This window comes from Pongo abelii, chromosome 10 (assembly GCF_028885655.2).
Source record: "Pongo abelii isolate AG06213 chromosome 10, NHGRI_mPonAbe1-v2.0_pri, whole genome shotgun sequence".
Lineage (NCBI taxonomy): Eukaryota > Metazoa > Chordata > Mammalia > Primates > Hominidae > Pongo > Pongo abelii.
In genome coordinates, this window is record NC_071995.2 from 107,090,306 (window position 1) to 107,104,236 (window position 13,931).

The window sequence follows — 13,931 nt, forward strand, 5'->3', positions numbered from 1 at the left end:
ACACATCACATAGCTATAAATGCATGGATTGGGACATGCAAAGTTCTGAAGGAAGGACATTCCTGGTAGAGGGAACAGCAAGTGCAAAGAACCAGGGCTTGCAATTTTTGGTGTGTCTGAGAAATAGCAAGAAGACCAGAGTGGCTGGAGCAAAGTGAGTAAAAAGTTGAGTACTAGGAAGTGACATCAGAGAGGAAATGGGCCAGATCATGTAAGATTTTGTGTGCTGTATTGATTACCTGCTGCTGCATAACAAATTACTACAAATTACAAATTAGTAGTAACTACAAATTAGTAGCTTAAAAAAACATGTATTTATTATCACACAGTTTCTATGGGCCAGGAATCCAGGTATGCTTTAGCAGGTCCTCATGCCTCAGGGTCTCTCCCAAGGCTGCAATCAAGTTGTCAGCTGGAGCTGAGGTCTCATCTGAAAGCTCAGCTGGGGTAGGACTGCTTCCAAGCTGGCTCTGGTTGTTGGCAGAATTCAGTTCCTCAAGGGCTGTCAGATTGAGGTCCTCAGTTCCTTACTGATTGTTGACCAGAGGTTGCCCTTAATTCCCTGACATGTGGACCTCACCAACACAGCTCTTCATCCAAGCATGCAAACTAAGAAAGCAATAGAGAGAGCCTACCAGAAAGACAGCCCTTAGAATTGTATATAGTATAATCATGGAAGTAATATCCCACCATCTTGGTTAGAAGTGAGTCACAGTTCCTGCCCATACCAAATGGAAGAGGATTACACAAGATGTGAATGCAGAAACTGGGGATCAGGGGGACCGCTTTGGAGTTTGTCCATCACATGACTATGCCAAAGACAAATTGGGCTTTCTGGCATACCTCCTCACAATATTACCTCTTCTGAGTAAGAGAATGTGTAGGGGCAACAGTTAGGTTCTTTGCCTTCATCCTATTAACAAGACTCCACAAGTACTTCCTTTGTACACAAATCTATCCAATACCCCAGGAAGAAAGTAAAACAAGTACCATGATCCCATTTTACAGATGGCAAGGCAGAGGCTGAGGCTGAGGTTAAGGTGATTTGCCCAAGGCCACTTTACCTGTTAGCAGATGAGCATGTGGGCCCAAGTCTGGATTTCTTTCTTCTTTGTCTAGCTATTCCCATTCAGGGCACTGAAGTCCATAAATTCCATCTGCCACAGCAGGTCTTGCCAGCAGAGGCATCCGGGAGTCCCTGGCAGTGGCTCAAAGGACTGTCTTCCTGCTGTGGAGGGAGGGGATCCTTTGGCTTGGCACTCCTCCTGCAATTTTCCACCTGGTGGGTTTTAATCTTTCAGATAACAGATACCTAAGCATCCCACCACCCTGGGGAAAGCAAAAGCTCAAAGTAACTTGGGAAGGAGAAGGGGACACAAGAATATGCCCTGTGTCTGAGCACAAAGGAACAGTTGTCATGGTCAGGCATCCAAGTGACTAAGAAACAGAGCATCCTACACAGAATCTTGGGGGAGAAAAAAAAGACAGAGGCTGCCCCTAGATCCAGCCTGGCAGCCAAGTCTTCAGTACCCACTGGGGAGGGAGGGTGGCTCATCTAGGCACCTGAGAAGGACTCCCTGCCAACTTGCTTCCCACTGGGTCTGGGCCTGTTTGTCTTCATATCCACACCTCACCCTTCCCTGGCCCAGCTCTGTATCTCAGGGGGCCTGATCCTGTGGGCTGAATTTCCCAGGCTCCTTGGTCAACTGGGTTCTCTCTGGGTTCCACCAATGGAAGGCCCAGACAGGAGATACGAGGGTGGAGAAAAGGGAGAGCCAGAATATTTCTCCCTTTCCTTCTCTGATTTGGGTAGTGTCTTAGTCTATTTTGTGCTGTTTTAACAGAATACCACTTAGTCTATTTTGTGCTGTTATAACAGAATCCTGTTTTGTGCTGTTATACCAGAATATAATATAATTTTGTGCTGTTATACAGACTCAGTCACGTATAATAAAGAGAAAATTATTTCTCACAGTTCTGGAGCCTGAGAAGTCCAAGACCAAGGTATTAGCATCTGATGAGGACCTACTTGCCAAGTCATAACATGGTGAAGGGCAAAGGGAGTGGAAGGTGGGGACTGAAGCTGCCCTTTTATAATGAACCAACTCCAGCAATGACAGCATTAATCAGTTCCCACCTCTTAATATTGTTATGATTAAGTTTCAACACAAGTTTGAGAGAAGAAAAATGTTTAAACCATAACAGGCAGTGTGTCTGACAGTGTTGGATTCCTTTTGGCATCAATTTCCCCTGGACAAGCCCACTCTAATTCCAACTTCTGCCAGGTGACACTAGCCCCAAGACACCAGTAACACCACCCCTCCTTGCATTCTTCTAGCCCTAAGGGATGTAGGAGCTTCATGCTCTTGCCAATCCCTGGAGTGTCTCCTATCTTAGATCGGGCTATCCTCAAAGCAGATCCTGAAACACACAAGGGTGCATTGAATTTATTTGGAAGGTAATCCTGGGAGGCACAAATAAGGGGGAGGGGAAGTGAGATAGGGAAAGGATAACAGCTGATAAAGGATGCGTTAAGGATGGGTTACTACTGTGGGCAACTGGGACTAAATCCCACAGGCGCCCTTCTAAGAATCATTGTGAAACACACTCCAGAATCAACCCCCTGGAGGAAGAGGAAGCTGCATTGTTTATCTACTAAATTCCATTCGCATGACTGAGGATGGTCCCTGGGGTGTTAACTCCTTCACACCCCCAGACTAGCCAGTAAGTACATGAAAAAATGCTCAACAGCATTGGTCATATTAATAACAAACCACAATGAGATAACACTTCATACCTTTAAAATGGCCAAAATTAAAAGGACTGATAATACCAAGTGTTGACAAAGATGGGGGACAAGTGAAACTCACACATCCTTGGTGGCAATGTAAAATGTGGCAATCACTTTGGGAAAATATCTAGCTGTTTCTTATAAAACAAATAAGCACTGACTCTAAGATGCAACTATCTCCCTCCTGAGTGTTTACCCAAGACAAATAAAAACACATATTACCACGAATACTTGTACACAAATGTTCATAACAGCTTTACTCATCATAGACAAAGATAAGTTAACTTGAGCAAGACAAGGATACCCACTCTCACCACTCCTATTCAACAAAGTACTGGAAGTCCTTGACCAAGCAATCAGGCAAGAGAAAGAAATGAAAGGCATCAAAATAGGAAAAGAAGTCAAATTATCTCTCTTTGTGGATAACATGACTCTATACATAGAAAAGCCTAAAGACTCTGCCAAAAGGCTCCTAGAACTGATAAGCAACTTCAGCAAAATTTCAGGATGCAAAATCAATTTACAAAAATAAGTAGCATTTCTATACATCTATAACGTTCAAGCTGAGAGCCAAATCAAGAATGCAATGCCATTTACAATAGACACACACAAAAAAATACCTAGGAGTATACCTAACCAAGGAGATGAAAGATCTCTACAAGGAAAACTACAAAACACTGCTGAAAGAAATCAGAGATGATACAAACAAATGGAAAATCATTCCATGCTCATGGATTAGAATAATCAATATAGTTAAAATGGCTATACTGCCCAAAGCAACCTAAAAATTCAATGCTATTCCTATCAAGCTACCAGTGTTATTTTTTACAGAACTAGAAAAAAAAGCTATTCTAAAGTTCATATGGAACTGAAGAAAAAGAACCCAAATAGCCAAAGCAATCCTAAACAAAAAGAACAAAGCTGGAGGCATCACATTACTCAACTTCAAACTATACTGTAAGTTATACAGTAACCAAAACCACAAGGTATTGGTACAAAAACAGACAGATAGACCGATGCAGCTGAATAGAGAACCCAGAAACAAAGCCACATATCTGTAGTCATCTAATCTTCTATAAATCAACAAAAATAACAATGGGGAAAATGGTGCTGGGATAGCTGGCTTGACATATGCAGGAGAATAAAACTGGACCCCCATCTTTCACCATGTACAAAAATTAACTCAAGATGGATTAAAGATTTAAATGTCAGCCTTCAAACTATAAGAACCCTAAAAGAAAACCAAGAAAGCACGATTTTGGACATTAACCTTGGCAAAGAATTTATGACTAAGATCTCAAAAGCAATCGCAACAAAAACAAAAAATGATAAGTGGGACCTAATTAAACTAAAAAGCTTCTGCACAGCAAAAGAAACTAAAATCTACAGAATGGGAGAAAATATTTACAAACTATGCACCCAACAAAGGCCTGGTATCCAGAATCTATAAGAAACTTAAACAAATCAACAAGCAAAAAACAAAGAACCTCATTTTTAAAATGGGCAAAAGACATGAACAAATACTTCTTAAAAGAAGACATGCAAGTGGCCAACAAGCATATGAAAAAAATGCCCAACATCACTAATCATCAGAGAAATACAAATCAAGACCACAATGAGATACCTTCTCACACCAGCCAGAATGGCTGTTATTAAAAAATCAAGAAACAGGTGCTGGCAAGGCTACAGAGAAAAGAGAATGCTTACACACTGTTGGTGGGAATGAATATTAGTTCAGCCACTGTGGAAAGCAGTTTGGAGATTTCTCAAAGAGCTTAGAACTACCATTCGACCCAACAATCCCATTACTGGGTATATACCCAGAGGAAAATAAATCATTCTACCAAGAAGACACATGCATGCCTATGTTTATTGCAGCACTATTCACAATAGGAAAGACATGGAATTAACCTAGGTGCCCAACCACAGTGGGTTGAATAAGGAAAATGTGGTGCATATACTCTATGGAATACTACACAGCCATTAAAGAGAACAAAATCATGTTCTTTGCAGCAACATGGATGCAGCTGGAGGCCACTATCTTAAGCAAATTAATGAAGGAACAGAAAACCACATTATTACTCAAGTAGGAGCTAAACGATGGGTACTCATGGATGTAAAGATGGCAACAATAGACACTGGGGACTACCAGTGGTGGGAGTGAGGGAAGGGAGCAAGGGATGAAAAACAAACTGTTGAGTACTATGCTCAGTATCTGGGTGACAGGATCGACTGTATCCAAACCTCAGCATCATACAATATACCTAGGTAATAAACCTGCACATGTACTCCCTGAATCTAAAATAAAAGTGGAAACTTTTTTTTAAAAGAAATTGTGGTCTATTCCTGTAACAGAATGCTAGTCAACAATAAAAATGAAAAATTAGTGATACATGCAACAACATGGATGGATCTAAAAAAAAATGCCAGAGAAAGAAGCCAAAGACAAACTATGATTCCATTTACATAAAATTTCAAAGGCCAGGCTTGGTGGTTCATGCCTGTAAGTCTAACACTTTGGAAGGCTGAGGCAGGAGGATCACTTGAGGCCAGGAGTTCAAGAACAGCCTGGGCAACATAGTGAAACCTCGACTCTACAAAAAAAAACAAACAAAAACAAACAAACAAACAAAAAATTAGCTGGGTGTGGTGGTATGCTAGCTATTAGGGAAGCTGAGGTGGGAGGATCACTTGAGCCCAGGAATTTGAGGTTACAGTAAGATATGATTGCACGAGAGCAATCTGGGCATTACAGCCTAGGTGACAGAGTAAGATCTTATCTCTAAAAAATATAAATAAAAATTAAAAAATAAAACTCCAGGCCGGGTGTGGTGGCTCACGCCTGTAATCTCAGCGCTTTGGAAGGCCAAGGCTACTGGATCACCTGAGATCAGGAGTTCAAGACCAGCCTGGCCAACATGGTAAAACCCCATCTCTACCAAAAAATACCAAAAAATTAGCTGGGCATGGTGGCACATGCCTGTAGTCCCAGCTACTTGGGAGGCTGAGGCAGAAGAATCACTTGAACCCGGGAGGCAGAGGTTGCAGTGAGCCGAGATCCCACCACTACACTCCAGCCTCGGTGACAGAGTGAGACTCCATCTCAAAAAAATAATAAATAAAATAAAATAAAACTCCAGAGTAGAAAAAACTAATCTATGATGATAGACGTCAGGATAGGTGTTGTCTAGGAGTAAAGATGGTAGTGGCTAAAAAGTGACATAAGGCTACCTTATAAAGATGCCTTCTAGAGGGATAGGAATGTTTTGGATCTTTATCTGAGTGGTAGTTACACCACATTCCCAAATGTAAAAATTCACCAAGCAGTAAATTTAAAATGTTATGCCTTTTATGTAAATTGCACCTTAATTTTTTAAAAGCAAAAACATGAAGTCAAATGAATGAACAGCTCTATTCTTAAAAGTCCTGCTACAAGCCCTCAACCAGTTGCCAAGGATGACTCTACAGTTGGGTACCTCCAGCCTCATTAGGGCAGAAGGCAAGAGAGAGCTGGGGCTAGGCCAAGCCTCTGGAGCTGCCAGTGTAGAGAAAACACTTGCTCCCACCAGTGAGTTATGATTAAGAATTTTCTTTCTGGCCTCCAAGTGTTTTACTGGCTCATCCATCAATCTGTCAGGGCGGCCATCAAGACGAGAGCAGCAGAAAACTAACAGCTCACACCCAAACAGCCTGAATAATTCAACACCCACCACAGCCTCCGGACATCAGGATCATGAAGCTAATTTTTTATTTATTTATCAGGCTCTGCAGTTTATTTCTCCATGGCCCTTGAGGCTCAGAGAGTAGGTGTGGCACATCCATAGGCCAAGAGGGGACAGACTAAACTTATAAAGGCTGGGGTATCCCATCCTGATATTTGAGGCAGAGCAAGGGAGAATGGACACCCAAACCAGTGGATGCTCTGAACAGGGAGGAGAAAAAGCAGATATAAAAGTCACAAGACATAGGTGTAAGACCCTGGGGTCAACTACTCGTTGTTTATATGGTCTTGAGCAAGTCTTTTGCTTCTCTGAGCCTAAGTTTCCCTGTTCCAAGATGTGCATGCTGACATGATACTTACCTAGTGCTTACTATGTGCCAGCTTCCATTTAAATAACTTACATACATTAACTCATGTAATACTCAGATGACACTGTGTGGTAGTTATGACATCATTCCCATTGTACAGATGAAGCAACTGAAGCCAAGAGCTCAACCAACTGAACAAAAGCACCTATGTCATGCGGTGAGAATTCAGGAGTTAGAATTTACAAACCTCCAGACATCATGCCTGGTACACAGTAGATGCTCAATAAAACATAGCCAATGCTGTTGTCATTGTTAAAATATCTTTCAGCGTCATTGTTGCATTCAAGTATAACAACAAATACGTGCGGTTGATGAGCATTGTATAACTGTAGGATGGGTAAACTGAGGCAGAGAAAAGGGAAATGGCTTGCCTAAGGCCATACACATTTACACTGAAGACTTTGCTCTTTTCTAAGATCCACCTTGGTTCCTTTATGGAATTTTTGAGACCAAGTCCCAAGTTTGACAGACCAGACCCCAGCACTCAGGCTTTGATTCTGAAAGACCTGGATCCAAATCCTGCCTCTACTACTCCCCAGTTGTGTGAGTAGAACAGGGTCCTTTTTATTACCCTCCCTGTCTGAGAAATAAGATGAAAGAATCAGGCACACAAGAATCATGAGCAGAATTGGATGAGAGGGAGCAAGAGACCACAAGAGACCAGGGTTTGCCCTCAGCCCTGCCACTTACTCCCTGTAGGACCTTGGACAAACTGACTTCTGCTTAGTTTTCTCATCTGCAAAATGGGGATTATAATTCCATAAGATAATGTTAGAAATCTTGGGTTTGTCCAAAACCAAACCCAAGAATAAGGAGGACCTGAAAGTGTATATTTCTAACAAATTCCCAGGCAATGTTGATGCCACCGGCTTGGGGACCACACTTGGAGAATAATAAATCTATAGGAAAGACAGGTGGGATGGAGTTCAAATCAAAGCTCTGCCATTTCTTTGCTGTGTGACCTTGGGAGAGCTACTTGGCCTCTCTGAGATCCAGTTTTTCTCTTAAAATGCAGCAAATGTCTACTTCACAGAGTTGCTAAGATCAGAGATAATAGAAAAAGTACCTGATACTTAACAGGCTCTCGACAGAGGGCAGCTCTAGGTGACAGTCTCTTGAGGTGCATGAAAATAAGGTTTTCAATGAAGACCACCACCAACAGAATAGCCTCCTTGAATTTGTTTTTCTGATGGGTAGACAAGAGAGAGAAGTTTCACAAAACGTAGTTCCATGAAGTCAGCAGCAAAAGACTGGGGCTGGGGAGCTCAGAGGAAATGCTCAGTGACACATTAGGCAGAAAGGATGCCCAGATTTGTCTGTGCACACGAAACAGCGCTAACCTAAAGAATCAATTAGCTCCCTACCAGACAAGCTGTCTCACCCCAAGCACCCAGAGAGGGCCTGCCTGCCCCAGCCACCCTGAGCACCACGGGAACAAATCTTCAAAGTCATTTTCTTTCTACTTCCGATGTGATTAAGAGACAAGCTGCCTCAACTAGGGGACAACTCCATTAACAACGCTCAGATGGCAAAATGTCATTGGCCAAGATGTCCTGGGAGGAACATTGTTCACGGGGGGAGGGAGACAGATGCACTTGCAGGTACAATGTGACCGTTGGCAAATCTGGGCTCTGGGCCTCGGTGTCCTCTTTGTACAAAAGAGAGGAATTAGATTAGCTGACTTTTAAGAACCTTCCAGCTTCAATATTGTATGATTCTATATACAACAGTCTTGAGTGGGGTCAGAAACAGGGATCTGAACGGGATTAAGAAAGTCAGGGGCTTGGAGTGTGGCCTGCTTCAGCACCACAGACAGCTCCGAGCCTCTGGGCATCCCAAGAAAAAAGCCTGAATCTGTGTGAAGGCAGATGTGTGTATGAGTGACGTTGACATTATAGTTTAAGTCAAGGGTCCTCAATCACAGCACTATTGGCATTTGGGGCCAGATAACTCTGGAATTTTTCCCGTGTATTGCAGAATGTTTATAAGCACCCATCCCACACCACCCTCAAGTCATGACAATCAAAATCATCTCCCAGACATTGCCAGACATCCCCAATGAGTGGGAACAAAATCACCTCCACTTGAGAACCAGCAATCTAAGTAAACAGCTCTCCCTGCAGTGCACAGGTGGGATCACCCTCATTGCCCCAGTCCTGAGTCTGTCCTTCTAGACTTAAAGAATCCAGGAACCTAAATCTCTGTATTTGTTTCTTCTGGTGAGCAGCAGTAAACAGGTTTAAAAAAAAGGTAAACAAGTTTTTAAAAGAATTACAGACTGCAGTAAGTGCTGTAGAAAAGATCAACAGGAGAATATGATTAAAAAGATAATATGAGAACACATGTCACCTTAAATAAGGTGGTTGAGAAGGGCCTCCCTGAGGAGGTGACAATTGAACTGACACCTGAAGGTTGAGAAGGGACTACTTGTAGGAAAATGTGGGGACATTCATTTCAGGCAGAAGAGACAAAAAGTTCCAAAGCTCTGATGTTGGAGAGAGTTGATTATGTTTGAGGAAAAGCAAGGAGGTCAGTGTGGCCTCCTGTAGAGTGAGAGAGGGAAGAACAGCAGAGATGAGGCAGGAGAAGAGCAAACAGGTTGTGTTTTAAACTAAATCCTTGGGGAACACTTCAGGTGCTAGTGGAAGCCTCCCCTCCTGGGTCCTCAAGACCCACAGCAAAAGCCTTAGGCCTCCTTCACTGTAAGAAGCCACCAAGGCTGCAGACCAAGCCCACACTTTCAGCTAAAGTTGAGGTCAGTGTTGTACAGGCTGCTCAGAAAACTAAGTTTTTCTACAGCTTACGAAAGTTCCCCCTATTTCTAACCAAAGGTCAAGATCAAGAAGATGCAGCACATTTTGCAGCATCCAGGGAACAGGGTCTGCCCTTCCTTAAACACATGTCTTACCCTAGATCCCATGGTGTTATTAAGCTTTTGAGAGCATCTTGTGACTTAGTAAGATGGCATGGTGTGGGGCAGAAGAGAGAAAATAGCAATTTCCAGGGGATTTATGACCATATAATTTAGTTTTCCTGCCTGAATCATTGTCTCTTCTCTCTTCCCCCAAGCGTCCTTCAAAAGTCAATGACTTCAACACTTTGCAAACCTGTCCTGGTCCCAAGGGGAAGCTCAGAGCACCTCTGTCATTCCTGTTTATTGAATGCAGCATTAGGGGGCAGTGAGGTCTTGTGAGAAGTTCCCAAAGCCCCCATATTAAAAAGCAATTCTAGGCACCTGGCTGCTTCTAAATGTACATCTTTATTCATCTCTACCTTAAAAAAAAATGTTTCTATAGGGGAAAGTCAACAGCTTGATTCCCACAAAATTTCAATAAAGAGATGGACACCACTTCAGACCTTGACAAGGACAGTGGAAATTGAATTCCAGGAAAGATAATTATAATAGTAGCACTTACACACAGGAATTCTAGAATCAAACAGAACTGAGTTCAGACACCAGATCCTCTACTTATTTGGGAAGCCCTAGGAAATTGATTGTACCTTTCTGAGCTCAAGCTCCCTCATTTGTAAAATTGAAATCATAATACCAATAACTTCATAGGGTTCTGGAGGAGAAGGGAACTACCTAAGATTCTGATAGAAGGTAAGCTTCATGAGAGCAGGTCCTGAGATTGTGTTATCATTGTAAGCATATGTGTCCCTTCTATAAATATTGGTTGAGTTCATAATCTTATGAGTGAGTGCATGTGTGAATAAATAATGAACCAGAGGAAAGGGGATGCTTGTTATGTAGTGGCAGAGAGTTTAGCCATACTGTCACCTGTAGTAAAATGGAAATTAAATAATATGTCTAGTCTACTTGGTTATCTAAACAAGGGGATTTCCAGGCAGAATGTTGAAGATGACACCTGGTTCTTCTTCCTGCTTATAGTAAAATGCAAGAGGCAAGAGATAACCTGAAGGAATGACTGATAAACAAAAAGAAGCCAGGGCTTGCTGGTTTTGAAAAATTGCTTGTCTCTAGATGGCAAGTGATGCCAAAATTAAGAAATATATCTGGGCAAAGGTTGAATCCAGGACACTGTCAGGAAATACAGTATAAAGTTGAAGATGTGACTGTAAAATTCATTATTAATGCCTCATAAAGACCTAAGATAACCAATCAGTCAAACCATGCAACTTTTAATAAGCAAGGCTATTGCGCCTCCACTGCCTTGGGATTCTCAGCAGAAGTTCGAGGTAGAGAAAAGTTTATGCCAATGAGATTCATGAATGTGGCTTTTTTTTCTAATGGAATGAGCCCCCAGTAAGATTCACAAAAGACCCACAAAATTTTTAAGAGAAATGTATTGGCAGAAACACAGCCCACTTGTATTGAAAGAAGCAAACTGCACAAATTAAAAAGAGGACTTTAGACCCACCCCCACCACATCTACAGAAAAAAGTAAGCTAAAAATACAGCTCATCTTCATGCAGGCTACCTTCATGGAGAAGAAATGATGACTGGGTGATAAAACCAAGAGTTCAAAAGGTGAAGCCAAGAGCCATGGAGATTTAGTCTTAGGCCTTGAGTCTTGTTGAGTAATAAACAGCTAGATTATCTGCACATAAGCAGACAAAATTTGCCTAGATATGACTGCTTAACTCAAAAATTTTAAATCAATAAAATTCATCTTTTAAGGTGAGTTTCTTGAATTAGAAAAGAAAGTCATTGAAGCCATGGAGGGAACATTTGTGGCAAAGCGTCAGCCATCCGGAACTCCTCCCTCCTCACTGTTAATCCATGAGGTGTTAAGATCATGCATGGCTAAAGGAATCCCAGTGAACAGACCTGGCCAATCTGAGTCCTGCATTCCTCTGGTCAGGGTGTTTGTCAGGGGTGGGGACATATGGCTCCATCTGTCAATGAGATGGCAAGAGGTTTTACAGAGACTTCTGGGACAGGGTCAAATTCTCCTTCCCACTGGCCTCAGTACTGAAAAGGCACAGGAGTAGGAGCCACCATTAAGATTACTCAAGCACAGAGGAAGAACAGAAGGGGAAAAAGGCTTCACAGTGGAGGTAACATGAGCTGGGTCTTGATGACTAATTTAGTAGGCAAACAAAGTAGGGGAGAAGAGAACTCCACGAAGAGGGAAGAGTATGAACAAGGGCTAGGAGGATTCAGACAGCATAGAGTGTTTCATGGAAATAGAACATCTTGGCTGAAGAGAAAGGAGCATGTGGAGGTAGGATGAGAGATGAGACTAGAGCAGGCTGCAGGCCTAATTATGAAAAGCCTTGTAAGCCATGTAGGTGACTTTGGAATTGAGGGCTCTGGGAAGGGCATAGTCAGATTTTATCTTTTGTTTTTGTTTTTGTTTTTGTTTTTTGTTTTGTTTTGTTTTTTGTTTTAGAAAGATCACTCTGGCTACTCCCTGGTGGAATGACTAGAGGAGTCTTGTATAGTCTAGATTCATTTTTAACAGCCTTCAAGACCACAGACTATGAGGGCCAGAACTTTGTGGGTGGGGCCCCGAGGACAGGTCCTTGAGACCGAAAATCTGGGAATGCAACTTGTTTGAATTGAAGTTTTCAGTGGCCTCATCACATACAGCCTCTTGGCATCTGATTTAGTTTAGGTTCTCCAAGAAGCAGACCCTGAGACAGATTTGGGCACAGTTATTTATCTGGGAAGTGACCCTAAGAAGCACTGGTAGGAAAGTGGGGAAATAAGATAGGGAAGGATAGAAGCCAATAGATAGGGCATTGATGAGCAGGGCATGGGTGATTGGGGCTCAATCCCACTGGGCACTTCTGGGAGACAGTGTAGAATATGCTCAGAGTGGTCTCACTTGGAAGGTGAGGGAACTAGGGTATTTTTCCACCAACTAACCATCCTTGCTTGGTTTGAAGGGCTGTGTGTCCCCAGCATTTCTGGCCAGCCCCATTGCAGACTGAGTATGCATATGGCTGAAGAATGCCTTCAGACAGGAAGACTCAGGTGCTGGCCACAGAAGTCTGTGAGCATGTTCAGGATCCATGAATGCTGGAGGGCTGCAGGTGGGACACCAACAGCATTTGCTACAGGAGGCATGAATGATTCTTGACAATGAAGGAAGGAAAAGAAAAGGAAAGGAGGGAGAGCAAACAAGAGGTAGAACAGAAGAATGTAAACAGGAAAGAAAAGAAAGAGAAAGGAAGGAAAAAGGACTATTTACTGAGCACTTACTATTTACCAGGCATTATAACAAAAGTCTTCATTTATCTTATTTAAATTTCACTGTGCTGTGAGGAGAAACTGATTGTCCTGTTTTCCAGATAAGATATAAAGGCTTGGATAGGCTGAAATAAATGACAAACAGATCTGGAGTTAAAACTCATGACCCCAAATTCTGAAAAAATTATCATTATCCTTCTCACTCTTTGGTGTGATGTGGGGTTGACACATCTGGAAATGCACGCCCCAGGCTGCAGTCCCCTAGTCACATGACACTCGGCTGGTGGTAGCAGGTGTGCTCTGTCAGACCTGTTGACCCTGCAAGAATAATTTATGCCTGAGGTTTGTGCTTATTTGAAAAAAACTGGCTGATGGATGGTGCTAAATGAAGACCATCTGCAGATGTGAATTATTTAAAGGCAGGAGCATTATTGGGGTGCAGGGAAACCCACTGGGGCCCAAGCAAGGGGCCTAGATCCACTCTCTTGTGACCCATCACATCCCAATCGGAGAGTGGAAATACTCTTGGGGGAATAGATTTGAAATCTCCCAGAAGCAGCCTTGCCCCACCCCTGCCTCCCACACAGTCCCCCAGCTTCTCCATCATGATTACTCACAGATGACCTGGATGAAATCATCTCATAAGTGAGTTACTGCGGAGAGAAGTGATGCCACTGACAAGATATGTGAGCTTGGGCAGGGGCAGGTCACATTACCTCTTCAAGCCTCAGTTTCCTCATCTGTAAAATAGGCATGATAATATGGTTTGGATCTGTGTTCCCACCCAAATCTCACGTCGAATTGTAATTCCCAGGGTTGGAGGTGGGGCCTGGTGGGAGGTGGTTGGATCATGGGGGTAGAGTTCTCACGAATGGTTTAGTGCTGTCCTCG

The 13,931-nt window shown here is 42.7% G+C and overlaps 1 long non-coding RNA gene across 3 annotated transcripts in view; it reads right to left on the minus strand.

The window, feature by feature from the left end:
• Positions 1-293: 293 nt before the first annotated feature.
• The window catches only part of LOC129049216 (uncharacterized), a 29,329-nt gene continuing 15,691 nt past the window's right edge, over positions 294-13,931 (minus strand). Inside the window, exons 4-8 of one of the 3 annotated variants that reach the window (XR_008512129.2) lie at positions 13,658-13,780; positions 13,053-13,358; positions 7,947-8,066; positions 1,065-1,228; positions 294-631 (exon numbers count right to left, since the gene is read on the minus strand). This is a non-coding gene — a long non-coding RNA (uncharacterized LOC129049216). Of the gene's footprint in view, positions 632-1,064; positions 1,280-7,946; positions 8,067-13,052; positions 13,359-13,657; positions 13,781-13,931 lie in introns of all 3 variants that reach the window. The other 2 variants (XR_008512128.2, XR_008512127.2) reach the window with 2 other exon arrangements.